Here is a 16,149-nt window from a genome sequence, read left to right on the forward strand (position 1 = left end):
GTGCTTCAAACAAAGGAAGTATAGGACAGACTAGGGCAGGGGGCAGGGCCAACTCATTGCCGGAACTACCGGTTCATCCAAACCAGCCCGAACCGGCTGAATCCCACTATTTGATGTATCTCTCTTCCTCGACTGTTCATTATACAATTTGGCCTCATATCTTCATAAAAGCTTATTGGGCACTCTGCGATGACATGCCAGGAGCCCAGCTCCCAGGATCCCAAGCTACTTTGCTCAAAAAAGGATGGGGAAATCGTGATCCAAACCCACCTTAGAAGGGACAAAATGTTGTAAAGAATTTTCCAAAGGCTGGCTGTTTCCCCCCCACCTCCCTCACCGCACCCCTGGCACAGTCGCTTCCCTCTGATGGATCACGTCCCTTCCATTATGTAGAGAAGAACGGCCTGTTCTGTGCATGTCAGCCCAGCCAAGGGAGGCAGGAAGTGTGTCTGTGTGTCCAAAGGAGAGAATGCAAGATGATTTTCTGAAGAAAACACAAGGCAGGATGCCAGCAGTCTCCGTTCTCCTCTTGATGATGTGGAACAAGGTTGGGGCATTCTGGGCAATGCTTCCTTCAGAAGACCTAACCAGACGATGTGTAGAACCGAGAGAAGAAGCAAGAGGAAAGAAGGAGGGTCATTTCTCAACATCTGCTCCAACAGATACTTGTTGTCCTCCTTGCAGACCCAAATATCGTGGCAATTTGGCCATGGGGTCTCCTTGCCTCTAATCTGTTCCCCTCCAAGGCAGGACCATCAATGGACACTTCCATCAGTTCTAGGCTAGGCTGAAGATCAAGAAAGAAAACAAGCCATCAGTTCTAGGCTAGGCTGAAGATCAAGAAAGAAAACCAGCCGTCAGTTCTAGGCTAGGCTGAAGATCAAGAAAGAAAACCAGCCGTCAGTTCTAGGCTAGGCTGAAGATCAAGAAAGAAAACCAGCTGTCAGTTCTAGGCTAGGCTGAAGATCGAGAACCAGCCATCAGTTCTAGGCTAGGCTGAAGATCAAGAAAGAGAACCAGCCATCAGTTCTAGACTAGGCTGAAGATCAAGAAAGAAAACCAGCTGTCAGTTCTAGGCTAGGCTGAAGATCGAGAACCAGCCATCAGTTCTAGGCTAGGCTGAAGATCAAGAAAGAAAACCAGCCGTCAGTTCTAGGCTAGGCTGAAGATCAAGAAAGAAAACCAGCTGTCAGTTCTAGGCTAGGCTGAAGATCGAGAACCAGCCATCAGTTCTAGGCTAGGCTGAAGATCAAGAAAGAAAACCAGCCGTCAGTTCTAGGCTAGGCTGAAGATCAAGAAAGAAAACCAGCTGTCAGTTCTAGGCTAGGCTGAAGATCGAGAACCAGCCGTCAGTTCTAGGCTAGGCTGAAGATCAAGAAAGAAAACCAGCCATCGGTTCTAGGCTAGGCTGAAGATCAAGAAAGAGAACCAGCCATCAGTTCTAGGCTAGGCTGAAGATCAAGAAAGAGAACCAGCCATCAGTTCTAGGCTAGGATGAAGATCAAGAAAGAGAACCAGCCATCAGTTCTAGGCTAGGCTGAAGATCAAGAAAGAGAACCAGCCATCAGTTCTAGGCTAGGATGAAGATCAAGAAAGAAAACCAGCCGTCAGTTCTAGGCTAGGATGAAGATCAAGAAAGAGAACCAGCCATCAGTTCTAGGCTAGGCTGAAGATCAAGAAAGAAAACCAGCCGTCAGTTCTAGGCTAGGCTGAAGATCAAGAAAGAGAACCAGCCATCAGTTCTAGGCTAGGATGAAGATCAAGAAAGAGAACCAGCCATCAGTTCTAGGCTAGGCTGAAGATCAAGAAAGAGAACCAGCCATCAGTTCTAGGCTAGGCTGAAGATCAAGAAAGAGAACCAGCCATCAGTTCTAGGCTAGGATGAAGATCAAGAAAGAAAACCAGCCGTCAGTTCTAGGCTAGGATGAAGATCAAGAAAGAGAACCAGCCATCAGTTCTAGGCTAGGCTGAAGATCAAGAAAGAGAACCAGCCATCAGTTCTAGGCTAGGCTGAAGATCAAGAAAGAGAACCAGCCATCAGTTCTAGGCTAGGATGAAGATCAAGAAAGAGAACCAGCCATCAGTTCTAGGCTAGGATGAAGATCAAGAAAGAGAACCAGCCATCAGTTCTAGGCTAGGATGAAGATCAAGAAAGAGAACCAGCCATCAGTTCTAGGCTAGGCTGAAGATCAAGAAAGAGAACCAGCCATCAGTTCTAGGCTAGGATGAAGATCAAGAAAGAGAACCAGCCATCAGTTCTAGGCTAGGATGAAGATCAAGAAAGAGAACCAGCCATCAGTTCTAGGCTAGGATGAAGATCAAGAAAGAGAACCAGCCATCAGTTCTAGGCTAGGCTGAAGATCAAGAAAGAGAACCAGCCATCAGTTCTAGGCTAGGATGAAGATCAAGAAAGAGAACCAGCCATCAGTTCTAGGCTAGGATGAAGATCAAGAAAGAGAACCAGCCATCAGTTCTAGGCTGGGATGAAGATCAAGAAAGAAAACCAGCCGTCAGTTCTAGGCTAGGATGAAGATCAAGAAAGAAAACCAGCCATCAGTTCTAGGCTAGGATGAAGATCAAGAAAGAGAACCAGCCATCAGTTCTAGACTAGGCTGAAGATCAAGAAAGAAAACCAGCCGTCAGTTCTAGACTAGAAAACCAGCCGTCAGTTCTAGACTAGGCTGAAGATCAAGAAAGAAAACCAGCTGTCAGTTCTAGGCTAGGCTGAAGATTGAGAACCAGCCATCAGTTCTAGGCTAGGCTGAAGATCAAGAAAGAAAACCAGCCATCAGTTCTAGGCTAGGCTGAAGATCAAGAAAGAGAACCAGCCATCGGTTCTAGGCTAGGCTGAAGACAATGTTGAAGACAGTGTCTGTCCTGTTGGGTTGCAGAACCAAACCAGACAGTTATAGAGGTGCAGATGACGGACTCAATCATTCCTCTGTAGAACTGGATCAGCGGCTCCTTTTGGGCAGTTGGAGCTTCCTGAGTTGGCGCAGAAAGAACCTTCTTTGTTGTGCTTTTTTAATGACGTTTTTGGTGTTAGGGGTCCATTTTGGCTCTTGTGATATGATAGAACCTAGAAATTTGAAGATAGATAAGATGATAGGTAGGTGGGTAGGTAGGTAGATATAGAGATAGATAGATAGATAGATAGATAGATAGATAGATAGATAGATAGATAGATAGATAGATAGATAGATAGATAGATAGATAGATAGATAGACAGACAGACAGACAGACAGACAGCTTATGCTGGCATTACATTTTTTGAATATTTTTCTGCCTTAAGTGATAGAAAACCTTGCCAATAATTCTTAGCAATCACATCACTGCAATTCAATAAAAATTTGTGGTGTGGAGAGTCACACAGCCCATGCTTGCAGATCTGTTTCGTATTCTTGATTTCTTGCCCTCTTTTTTTTTTTTTCTTTCCTATTTAGCGGCTGGAAACTCACTGGGTTTTTTCCTTGATTAGAAAGTGCAAAAAGATACGTTCTATTCCACTTTTCCTTCTGCCTGACACCATTATGTCTCGCTCACGTCCAAGATGTAATTTTAATTTAATTTAATTTTAATTTCAATTTCTCAAATTCTGCAGAGGAACGTTACATCGGGCCATTGTGGGAAATTAAAATGGAAGCTCTCCACCCTGCTACTTAATCAGTCTCATTGCAAACCACCAGGCTGAGAGTAAAGATGAGTAAAGTCCTTTTTGCATGAAATCCACCAAAAAATATAGATGAATCTAGGTACCAACCCAGTGCCAAGGTTGGACAAAATCAATTACCATCCTTTAATTATCCTTGTGAAAAAGTTGGTCCAAATAAATTGCAATTTCCTGTTGTTGCAGAAAAGGAATTTCTGTCTTTCAGCATTCTGCAAAAGAGCAAATAATTTTATGGACCAAAAGAACAAGCAAATTAGTCGTATATAAGGGAAAAATATGATTTGTAAAGGGTCTGCCTGACGAGAAAATGTAAAGTATGTAAAAACATACTGCGAATGTTTTAAAAATGCTTAATCTGCCCAGCAAATCAATGGACTGCATTATTAATTCCCTATAGAGTAAAAGCAATAAAAGCAACAAATAGATTTTGGTCATCTATAGCTCTGATGCAAGCATCTTGGGGAAACTGTGACTGGAAGGAAGGAAGGAAGGAAGGAAGGAAGGAAGGAAGGAAGGAAGGAAGGAAGGAAGGGCACTAGCAATAGCACTTGGACTTCTGTACCACCTCGCAGTGCTTTGCAGCCTTCACATATATAGAAGGTTAATACTTGTAGAAATAAACAACTTCTGGTAATAATAAAAAGAAGTCCAGAAGTAAACATGGGTGCCAATCTGCTCACCTGTCACCTTTGGTGGATCCCAAAATTTCACATCACGTCTTGGCTTTTGGGGAAGATGTGACATTCAGCATGCTAACTTTTGAATTGCGAGCCACCCAGAGATGTTTGCTGACATGGGCAGCTAAAGCAATCAATCAAGCAATCAAACACACACACACACACACACACACACACACACACACAGAAGAAACTCCAGGAACAAACACACACAAACTCCGAAGAAACTCCAGAAACAAACACACACAAACTCAGAAGAAATTCCAGGAACAAACATAAACAAACAAACTCAGAAGAAATTCCAGAAACAAACAAACACACACAAACTCCGAAGAAAATCCAGAAACAAACACACACACACAAACTCCGAAGAAATTCCAGAAACAAACACACACACACACACACAAACTCCGAAGAAACTCAGAAACAAACACACACAAACTCAGAAGAAATTCCAGGAACAAACACAAACAAACTCTGAAGAAATTCCAGAAACAAACATACACAAACTCAGAAGAAATTCCAGGAACAAACACAAACAAACAAACTCAGAAGAAATTCCAGAAACAAACAAACACACACAAACTCAGAAGAAATTCCAGAAACAAACAAACACACACAAACTCCGAAGAAATTCCAGAAACAAACACACACACACACACAAACTCCGAAGAAACTCCAGAAACAAACACACACAAACTCCGAAGAAATTCCAGGAACAAACACAAACACACAAACTCAGAAGAAACCCCCATTGCATTTAATGGTGCTTCCTGAGGCTTTTTGCCACATTTTTCTCTCTCTTCATGAGCCTCAGTTCCTAAACTGGCCAGCTTATCTTTTCATAGGGCACTGCAAGTTTAAATATCCCATTAATCAGCTGATTAATCTACCGCAATAAAATAGTGCTTTTGTTGATTAATTGGCAGGGGAGTCTATTAATTGGTGAGGCTGCGATGGAACTGGAGGTTTGTTTATTTCCTGGAACTCTTCCTACCTAGTGAGTTAATGCAATCGGGAATTACTCCAGTGAGTAACAGTAAAGGAATATAACTGCAAATGACCCTTTTCTTTTTAATAAGGACCTGCAATGCCGCTAGTTATGTTCTTCTAGCCCATCTGAAGGTGGACATCAAGCCAATTCTTTTCCACCAGCGTGATGAATTGAGAAGACGGATTGCCCAGGGGAGATTTTCTCAATCTTAGCCACTTTAAGAGAAGAGGACTTCAACTCCCAGAAGTCCCCAGGCAGCCATGCTGGATGTCGGGCATGAAGAATCAGGACCATCCATTAAGTTGCAATTTGGAAGATTTATCGCTTGTACACAAGAATCTGGTCAACTGAAGTTCAACACTAAAGTGGCACCAGAGAAGGGTCAAAGATTCCAAAAGGGGTTGGACGTAGAACCGTTGATGAGAATATTAAGGACTCTAGGCTGATGACTTGCTTAACTCCTCCCTTCTGCTGGCTGCCGGCTGAAATTCTGGGAGTTGAAGTCACTCAGACTGAGAAAAAACTGGTCCTGAGGATGCAGTTGAAAAAGTCACGAGGATGAAACTTCAAGGGGACCATTGTGGCTGTCATTATGACATTCTGGTCACCCCTTGCGGTCACCCCAAATTATTGATTCTTATCCACAGCACGAAAAGGGTTGCTGGCTTGCTTACCAATTAGACAGTGATAGCAACCATGCTTAGACTTATATACCGCTTCACAGTGCTTTACAGCCCTCTTTAAATGGTTTACAGAGTCAGCCTTTCACCCTCAACAATCTGGGTCTCCTCATTTTACTGACCTCGGAAGGAGGGAAGGCTGAGTCAACCTTGAGCCAGTCGGGATCAAACTACTGGCAGTCCGCAGGATTAGCCTGCAATATCGTGTTCTAGCCACTGCGCCGCCATAGCTCTTAATAGCAATAGCACTTAGACTTATACACCCACTTCACAGGGCTTTCCAGCCCTCTCTAAGCGGTACACAGAATCAGCCTCCTGCCCTCAACACCCTGGGTGTCCCCATTTTAACAAGCTTGGAAGGCTTGAGGCAACCTTGAGTCGGTCGGGATCAAACTCCTGGCAGTGGGCAGAGTTTGCCTGCAATGCTTCATTCTAACCCCTGTGCCACCACGGCTCTTGATGGTGATGGTGAACCTAATATACGCACGACAGAGCTGACATGGCACACCGTTTTGGTTGAGACGCCAATGTTTACCCTGGCATTCACCAGCACCTAGGAACTATTCTTGAAAGCACAGACCCTTTCTGCATGATTTCCTTAAATTCTGGAGGTCTGTGCTGAAGTGCAAACTGCAACCTTTCCTTTTATGCCATTTGATTTGCGGGGGGTGGGGGTGGGTGGGTGGAATCAGAGAATAAAGCCAACGGAGAGGCCCGATGAACATGTCCCTGATGAGAAGAAAACAGTGACTCACCTACCTGCTCTTTCAGCAGCCTTAAGCTCTTTTTCTTTTAGCTATTTTGCAGCCCGGGAGAAAAATTGATGGGAGAGTTCTGACAGGTGGGCTATTGTTAAGTACAGTTTTAAAAGGAGAATAAATTGGGGCACAGTGGCAGTTTAAGTCCCCAATTGCAAAGATGCCAGACCGGTAGTAGTGCAGCTTCCATCACGTTTGCAAGCTCAAAGGGGCCAGGTTGTTTTTTGGGCTCGCAAGGATCTGTGTAAAAGATTTTTTTTCTCTGCCTCTTTTTGAAGTACGGCATCCACGTGATGGTAATAATACGGTCGGTTGCAGACTCAGCCAGATGTTTAGGCTGGATTTGGCATTTTTGTCCACCCGATCAGTCTTTCCCAAGAGAGGCAGGTGGGGTTGTTGGTTGGTGTTGAAAGACCTCATTGCAGGACGTAAGTCGTTCCAAGTAGTGCTGCCTGTTGCAATTGACCAATGGGGATTGCCGATGGTGCTCAAACGGTGCTCCAGTTGTTTTTGGCTTTCACCCAAGGAACCTGTCACTGTTGGTGCTACCCTTGCTTTCTTTTGCCACAGTCGTTCTATTTCTATTTGTACGTCTTTGTAGTTTGCTATCTTCTCCAATTCTTTTTCTTCCCTTCTACTGTTTCCAGGCACATCCACATCCACTATCCAGACTTTTTTTGGGGGGGTCTTTCTTATCAACAATTGTTAAGTCTGGGGTGTTATGTGGCAGGTGTCTATTTATTTGAATTCTAAAGCCCCCAAGCAATTTAACTTCTTCATTTTCTATGACTTTATCCATTTACCAATTCTTGCAGGCAAATTATATTTCTTGCAGATCTTCCCATGCATCATTATTGCTACTTTGTCATGTCGCTGCTTGTTGTTAGTCTGTGATGTTGATGAAAGATTTAATCCTCAATTCAATTCATAGTCTGGGACATGTAAAAACGTAAACAGTTAATGTGCCAACCAAAGACCTAAGAGTTGTTAAGGTAAACATCGAAGTATATAGGGTTGGGGTTTTTTTTTGTTTTTTTTTTTGCAAAGTCAGCATATTGAGGTCTGATAAGTTGAAAAGTTCCGTGTATCTAGGCAACCCTTTGGGTATCGCTCCAAGGGCTCCTTATTACTATTGATACTACTGTTGCTGGCATTCAGGGGTGGGTTTCTACCGGTTCTGTCCACCTCTGTAGCTCTGAAGAGCAGCAGACATAGAACCGGTTCTATGTCTGGTGATGTTTTTGCCCACCCACCCACCCGGGCTCTTACCTGATCTTTATTTCCTGATTTTTCAACTTCAGCTGCCGAACGAGGCACAGCTGCAGTTAGAAAAGCAAGAAAAGAGGGCTGTTTCAAAGGCTGCTTCTCTGCAGGCAGCTGCTGATGACGATTTACAGGTGCGTGGCTCGCAGCCTGCAGGTAAGCTCGTAAATCCCGAACCAGTAGTTAACCCTGTCGTATCCCACCCCTGGTAGCATTCATCCTCTTTTAACAACCCCATAATCCCTTGAGGGGTGGAGTCTGGGCAACTGAATGGAGCTAGCAGAATGTTTACTGGCCGGGTGCCCAGCGTGGTTTTCTTCAGCAGATATATTCTCAGTGTGCCGAGAGAGAGAAATATCTGCCTCTATCTAAGGATTGAACTCACAGCCTTCTGATTGTGAGGTGAGAGTTCCACCTCTAGGCCACTGTACCAGTCCTTTTATTTTTGTATTTATTATTATTATTATTATTATTATTATTATTATTATTATTATTATTATTATTATTATTATTATTATTATTATTATTATTATTATTATTATTATTATTATTATTATTATTATCACCAAGCTTCACACTGGAGGCTTTTAAGAAGCACATGGACAACCATTATCCGGAACGGTATTGGCTCTCCTACTGGGCTGGACTAGAAGACCTCCAAGATCCCTTGAAAGTCTGTCATTTCGTTATTCAACGGGGACCAGAACAACGGAGTCAGATGCTGAAAAAAACCCAGTTTAAAACAATCCTCGATTAACTTATCTGAAATTTCATTAAACGCTCCAGGTTCCCAAACTGCTCATTTGTCCTCTCTTGACAGGTTTACGGGAGATTTGATGATTTAATGCAAGGGTTTCCTCCAGCCCCTCCCTCTCCCCCCTATACCTCCCCAGGAGTGTCGTACCCCAAATTTTGCATTCATTAATCCTTTGGTTGAAAAGTGACAAATGGCGGGGTGCCCTTTCCCTGCCCTCTGCCCCCCCATTATGACAGCCGCTCACAAGATTTATGGGTCAGCCATAAAAATGAATTTATCTTTCGTGAAATATAGGGGGGGTCTGGAGCAAAAAAATGGAGCTGTGTTGCATGTGCAAAAAAAAAAAAAAAGATTATAAGGAGGGCGAAAGCAGGAAATGTGTCATCTTTTCAAAACCTGCCATTTATAACTGTAAATTAAGACGTTCTCATTCTCACATCCAGGTCAGGCGTGCCATAGGGTTGGCTGGAATGCTACATTTGGAAAAAAGAAGAAGAGGAATTTATGTATCTATGTTCACTGCAAAAACGTAGCCCTTGACTTGCAGCAGTTCATTTAGTGACTGACCTGTCCCTGTCGGAGGCTGAATCCGAGGAGGAAGACAAACAGTTGACAGAGAGTGGGAGTGTGGCTCCGTTGGCTGTGGAGGAAACTGGGGAAGGGCAAAGTCCGGCTGGGCAGAGCAGGAAAGAGGTAGAACAAGGGAGAGGGAGGAAGACCCAGGCCCACCCGCTCTTCATCCTATCCTAGGGCATGCAGGAAGGAAGAACAGAGAGGGGAGCAACGTGGGTTGCATGGCTTACAGGGAGGAAAGGGCCCTGATTCCCTTCACAAGGCATACCTGGGAATGAGAGTTTAAAAGAGATGCATGCTGAGAGCGGTGTTTTCTGGGAACAAACGTGAGTTTATCTTGTGTTGACTTTGGTTATCTGCATTCCTGGTATCCTCCCAACTGGGTTGATTTACTGCTGTTCCTTCACATCTGGAATTCCTTCTCCTGCCCTGCCGGACTAATGACCTCATCTTGCCTTGATTGGACTTAAAGTTACAGTTTTTGTTGACCATGTTTTGGACTTGATTCTCTGCAGCCAAAGGCTGTTCCTGGGAGAGTTTTTCTCCAGCCCAGAAGGTAACCAGGACATTGGGGGCAACGTTGGAGATAATAAAGGGACTCTTACTGATTATCTGACTGTGTTGCCTTTGTGCCACGCCCCAGGTAATCACAGTGACCTGAAAAAAGGGGACTTAGCACTGTTTTTCCACACTTATGACTGTTGCAGCATCCCTCAGGGTCACGGGATCCAAATTCAGAGGCTTAGCAACCGACTCACAGTTATGACGGTTGCCATGTCCCAGGTATCGTGTGATCCCCTTTGGCCACCTTCTGACTAGCAAAGTCAAACAGGGAAGCTGGATTCGCTTCAACAAACGTGGCAAGAACGGTCATTAAAAATGGGCCAACCTTCACTTAACAGCCGTCTCACTTAGCCACATAAATCTGCTCGGTTGTGGTTGTAAGACGAGCCTTACCTGTGTTTATCACGCTTGCAGCTTCCCTGGGCTTCACAGCCCGGGATCGTAACATAAATTTGCTTAATGGATGTCTCACCTAGGAGCATGAAATTCAGGGCTGAATTGTGGTTGTAATTTCTGTGATCTATCTCGGTGGTTGCTAGGAGTCAGAATAACTTAATGGCACATCAATCAGCCAGTCAATCAATCAATTAATCCTGGTGATTGCCTATTGGTGCTCTCTTCACTTTCTTTTTTCTATTTGCAGGGCTCCCGACTTATTTATCCTCTCCAATTCTTTCTCTTCTCTTCTCTGCCATCTTTAGGTACCGCCACGTCCATTATCCAGACTTTGGGTGTTATATGGTTCAAAAGCACCCTTCTGCTTTCCATCTTCTGCAACTTTTATCCCTTGCTGTGTCCAGATAGTTGCCCATTTGGTGATCCAAGCAGGAAGAGCAAAGATTGGCAGCCACACCCTCCCTGTTCCATCTCAGTGTGGCAAAAGCTCTGGAACAAATACGCCATAGATCAAAGTAACTCTGCTTGCCAAGCCAGGAAGCAGCATGGGACAAGCTGTGCATAGAAATGTCCTTTTTCTTCATCGTTCTTACAACACAATGGGCTTAGGGAGGTCAAAGAAGGCCGAGTGAGTGATTTTTCCCCAAAGTCTCTAGATTTGTTGTGGTTGCTGACCACAGAGCCTAGAACACAGAATAACGGAGATGGAGGGGGGCCTTAGAGGTCTTCTAGTCCAACCCACTGCTTAAGTGGGAGAGCCTGTTTTATCTTGTTTGTGTTTTTACTGATTGCGTTGTAATTTCTGCAATCTGGTTGCTAGGAGTCAAAAATAACTTGATGTCATATAATCAATTGATCCGCCAATCAATTCTGGGGATTTGCCCAAAGTCTCCCAGTTGGCTTTATATGCCTAAGGTGGGACTAGAATTTATAGTCTCCTGGTGATTGATTCAAAGAAACCCATCTGGCTTTCATGCCTAAGGCAGGACTAGAACTCACAGTATCCTGGTGAATGGCTGACCCAGCTGGCTTTCATGCCTAAGGCAGGACTAGAACTCACAGTCTCCTGGTGAATGGCCCAAAGTCACCCAGCTGGCTTTCATGTCTAAGGCAGGACTAGAACTCACAGCCTCCTGTTTTCTAGCCTAGTGCCTTCACCACTAGACCAAGTTGGCTCTCCACCCACACCCACCTTGAAAAACATGTTCGAAGCACGCTTATGCCGTTGCAACCATTATCGCTTCTCAACTTGGCAAAGGACTGGGGGGCGGGGGGAGGAAGGGTGAGATGGAATGCAAGCTCCAGACTTCAAGCAAGAGAACCGTGAGAACCAAGGACACATCTGCATGTATCAGCCCAAGCAGAGATTCTTTCTCAAAACAGTACAATGACACTCAATGAGATAATGCGAGCTGCACTAATGGGAGGGAGAGGGAGAATTCTATATTGTAGCTATGTGGGTTTGCGCGGGAATTAGGTAGAGCTGGCTTTGACCTCGATAGTGCCGAAATGATGTACTCAATAAAGTGTTGCATTGAGACATTCGTGCTTGCTTTGGTTGGGTGTTTTGGCCCGCCAGCAGCCAGCAGTGCTGGCAGCAGACTCGGACAGTAAGGAGTTTGGGAAGGAAAATGAGCCAGTCCTGGAGTCTGGGGAAGGCTCGGACGAGGGCTCTGCATCAGAGGCAGAGATGGGGCCAGGGCCGTCCGACAGTTATCAGCTGCCTTTGGAGTCGGAGATCAGTGGGGAAGAAGAACAGCTGGAGCCTGTTCCCAGTGTGTGCATGCGCAGAGCTGCCAGACAAAGGGAACAGCTAAAGAACAAGGGTCGAGACGTTGACCCACAATTTGAAGCTGGAGAGTTGGAACAGCCCAAGCTATTTTGCTTAAAAGACGTCTTAAAATGAAGGACGTCTCCCCCTCGCTCCATTTTTTTTTACAGAGGAAAATGAATTTTTTCAGCTGAATTTCCCTTCAGCAACGATTCAACACTTCCCCGGCCTTTGACAATAGTCCAGCTGCACATGGGTGTGTGGTTTTCTACATACAACCCCCTCACCTTTGGCAGCTGCTGCTAAGGTTTTGCTTAATGGTAGAACCGGCCTTGATCCCTAGGGACCCACAGCCCATGCAGGCAATAGGCAGAAGAGCAAGACTATTAAATAAAATGCATTTCCCACCCCAGGGGAAAAATAATGAAAGGAAAGAAAGCCGCTGGGAGAATTAACAGAGGTTTTGCATTACTGTCAAAGGGGAAGGCATATCTAAGAGAAATAGTGCACACATTAATAAGCCAGGGTGAGGAAGATTAAATTAATGATAAATCCAAAATGCCCGTGCGATAGAAAGACTTTTGAAAACCTTATGGAGAACGGAGATGCCTTTTTAAAAAAAGAAGAAACGTGGAGTAACAGAAAAACCAAAACCAAAAACAAATGGGCGGCGTTAGCCTAAATATGCATTCAGAAAATCTGCGAGGGGTTGAAGTCTTGTGGGGGGGTCTGCGGTGGAAAGAGCAAATTCAACGATTTTACCAGAAAAGGCCATTTAAAAATTAAAAAAGAAAGAAGAATTAAAGCTAAAAACACACACACACACACAGGGAAAAAGTGACCCGCGGAAGAATGGGGAAAGATTGAAAGATACAGCGGAGTCATTTAAAAGCTATCCAGGTCTTTGGGTTTTATGATATATCTAATTAAGAAATCTATTAAGATAATGGAACAGAACATCATAATAGGATGCTCTAGGAAGGAGTTGTGCACTTTGCATGATTAGAGGCCTCCGGCTCAGTTAATAACGGAATTTGTCTTTTCGGTCACAAACTGGATTTTGGAAAAAGGGTTCCCAACACTTGGACTTGGGAAATTGCTGAAGGGTGGGATTTCCTTTCCCACCCCCCTCTTTTAATTATTACTCATTTATTTAAATGTAACTGCCTTGCTTAGCAACAGAGATTCTGGTCCTAATTGGGTTTGTAAGTTGAGGACTACCTGCATTGAAGATTTCACCAAAGATCACATCCTTTCTCTCCCAATAATACAATTCAATTCAATACACAATACAATACAATATATAATACAATATACCCCAATACAATACAATACAAACATAATACAATATGCAATGCAATGCAGTACAATACAATACAAAATACAATATACAGTACAATACAATGCAATACAATACAAATACAATACAATATACAATGCAATGTAATCCAATACACAATACAATATATGCAATACAATACACAATATATAATACAAAATAATACACCACAATACGATGCAAATACAATATACAGTGCAATACTACAATACACAGTACAATATATAATACAATATACCCCAGTACAATACAATACAAAATACAACATACAATGCAATGCAATACAATACAATACAAAATACAACATACAATACAATATACAATACAATATACAATACAATGCAATGCAATACAAATACATTACAATATACAATGCAATGTAATGCAATACAATGCAATATAATGCAACACACAATATAATATACACAATACAATATACAATATACAATATATAATACAATATAATACACCACAATACAATACAAATACAATATACAGCGCAATGCTACAATACACAATACAACATATAATACAATATACCCCAATACAATACAATACAAACATAATACAATTTACAATACAATACACAATACAATACACAATACAATATGCAATGCAATACAATACAAATACAATACTATATACAATGCCATGTAATGCAATACAATGCAATATAATGCAATACACAATACAATATACACAATACACAATACAATTATACAACATATAATACAATATAATACACCACAATACAATGCAAATACAATATACAGTGCAATGCAATGCAATGCAATATTTTGACTATCACTGCCTTCCAAACAAAGAAATAGGTGATGGGAAAATACCTATTGACAAAGAGTTTAAGCTTACAAATATAAGGGATTCTATTTTTTCATCTCCAATTTTAAAATAAGCAACAAATGAACATTCAGCTAAGTGAAGGTTTAATGACATTTTAAAAACTTTTTTTTCTCTTAGTGGGGAAAATAAGCCCTCTACGCACAGATAGATTTTGCTGCAATGGCAAAAATGTATCTTCCTTTTGTTTAGTCAAAGCCCTTTAATCTCATATCTTCGCTAAACACACACACAGCCATTCAAACAGTCGATGAGGATGAAAAGAGAAAAGTTGGCTCTGTAGTCTAAAAGAAATGACACCAAGGGACAAAGGAGAAGAGGAAGAAGAAAAAGGAGGGAGGAGGAGGAGGAGGAGGTGGAGGAGTTGTTCAGAGAGGACGTTGATAGAAGGTTAAAAAAAGAAAAGAAAAATATTGGAAGAAAACAAAGCCAAGAGAACTCTATAATGGGTATCCATGGTTTTAACTAGCAACCTCTTTCACTTTTTCCCCTGCTGGGTCTCTAGGCTGAATTCATAAACCAATGGCAACTCATGGGCAACTGACTCAATGTCCTGAGTTAAACCAGTTGGTCTTCAGCCTGGTGGCTCTTGGTTCTTCCATTCCTGTTGAACTTTTAGTCCATCCAGGTTCAGAAAAATGGCCCTTGTGTTCCCTGGTCTCTTCTCTATAAGTAGTGAGTAATCGTTTCAGGACAAAGGAAGTCATTTCTTCTTCCTTTCCTTTCCTTTTTTCCCTTCTTCCTTCCCTTCCCTTCCCTTCCCTTCTTCCTTCCCTTTCCTTTCTTCCCTTCCCTTCCTTCGCTTCTTCCTTTCCTTCCCTTCCCTTCTTTTTTCCTTTCCTCTCCTTCCCTTCCCTTCCCTTCTTCCTTTGCTTCCCTTCCCTTCTTCCTTTCCTTTCCTTTCCTTTCCTTTCCTTTCCTTTCTTTCCTTCCCTTCTTCCTTTCCTTCCTTCCTTCCTTTCTTTCCTCTCCTTCCCTTCCCTTCCCTTTACTTCTTCCTTTCCTTTCCTTTCCTTTCCTTCACTTCTTTTTCCTTTCCTCTCATTCCCTTCCCTTTCTTCCTTTCCTTTCCTTTCTTCCCTTCCCTTCACTTCTTCCTTTTGTTCCTTCCCTTCCCTTCCTTTCCTTTCCTTTCCTTTCCTTTCCTTTCCTTTCCTTTCCTTTCCTTTCCTTTCCTTCCCTTCCCTTCCCTTCCCTTCCCTTCCCTTCCCTTCTTCCTTTCTTTTCTTCCTTTCCTTTCCTTTCCTTTCCTACCCTTCCCTTCCCTTCTTCCTTCCTTCCCTTCCTCCAAGGAGGGAAAACATCCAGGAGGGGCCTTTTTAATCTGCTCTTAAATTATTTGTTGAGCTTGGAATTTGCAGGAACTCCAAATACTTTGGTGTGGGAAAGCTTCACACACACACACACACACACACAGAGAGAGAGAGAGAGAGACAAAATCAGAAGTGCAGCCAATGAGCCTGATGGAGAAGACCAGAGGGCCTTTTTAATGGCCTTCGAAGGAAAGCTAATTAGGTGGAGACCTTGTTTTGTTTCTCATGGCTCGTTTTTATACAAACTGCTGACCAGGTTCTGTGTGTGGATGATCCTAGTTGATGCCTTGGTCCAAAATGCTAAGCTTGGTGAATGCTAAGCCACCCAGGCCCGCCTTGGTGAATTAGCAAAATCTAATTGGGAGAGGAGTTTATGGCTTCCATGTCAGATCCCAGCCCAGAACATGGATTAATCCGGTAACCAGGTTAAAGGCATTCTGGGATATAGCCAATGAAACTGCTGGCACCCCATTCTACGACCCAATTAGGTAACATTATCAGTGCTAGAAGCAACCCCATTCCCTTCAGTTGCTGAT

General features: G+C 43.1%; 1 long non-coding RNA gene across 2 annotated transcripts; it reads right to left on the reverse strand.

Moving 5' to 3' along the window:
• Nucleotides 1-2,720: 2,720 nt before the first annotated feature.
• Nucleotides 2,721-7,179, reverse strand: LOC148129589 (uncharacterized). Of its 2 annotated transcripts, none has more exons than XR_015745214.1 (3): nt 6,781-7,179; nt 3,791-3,879; nt 2,721-3,079 (listed from the first exon to the last, which is right to left on the reverse strand). It is a non-coding gene; the product is annotated as an uncharacterized LOC148129589 (long non-coding RNA). The 2 variants fall into 2 exon arrangements; XR_015745215.1 differs by having other exon boundaries at nt 3,761-3,879.
• Between the last annotated feature and the right edge of the window lie 8,970 nt (nt 7,180-16,149).

Source organism: Notechis scutatus, chromosome 13 (genome assembly GCF_049901735.1).
Source record: "Notechis scutatus isolate UNSWTSFEM ecotype Mainland chromosome 13, rNotScu1.2, whole genome shotgun sequence".
Classification (NCBI taxonomy): Eukaryota; Metazoa; Chordata; class Lepidosauria; order Squamata; family Elapidae; genus Notechis; species Notechis scutatus.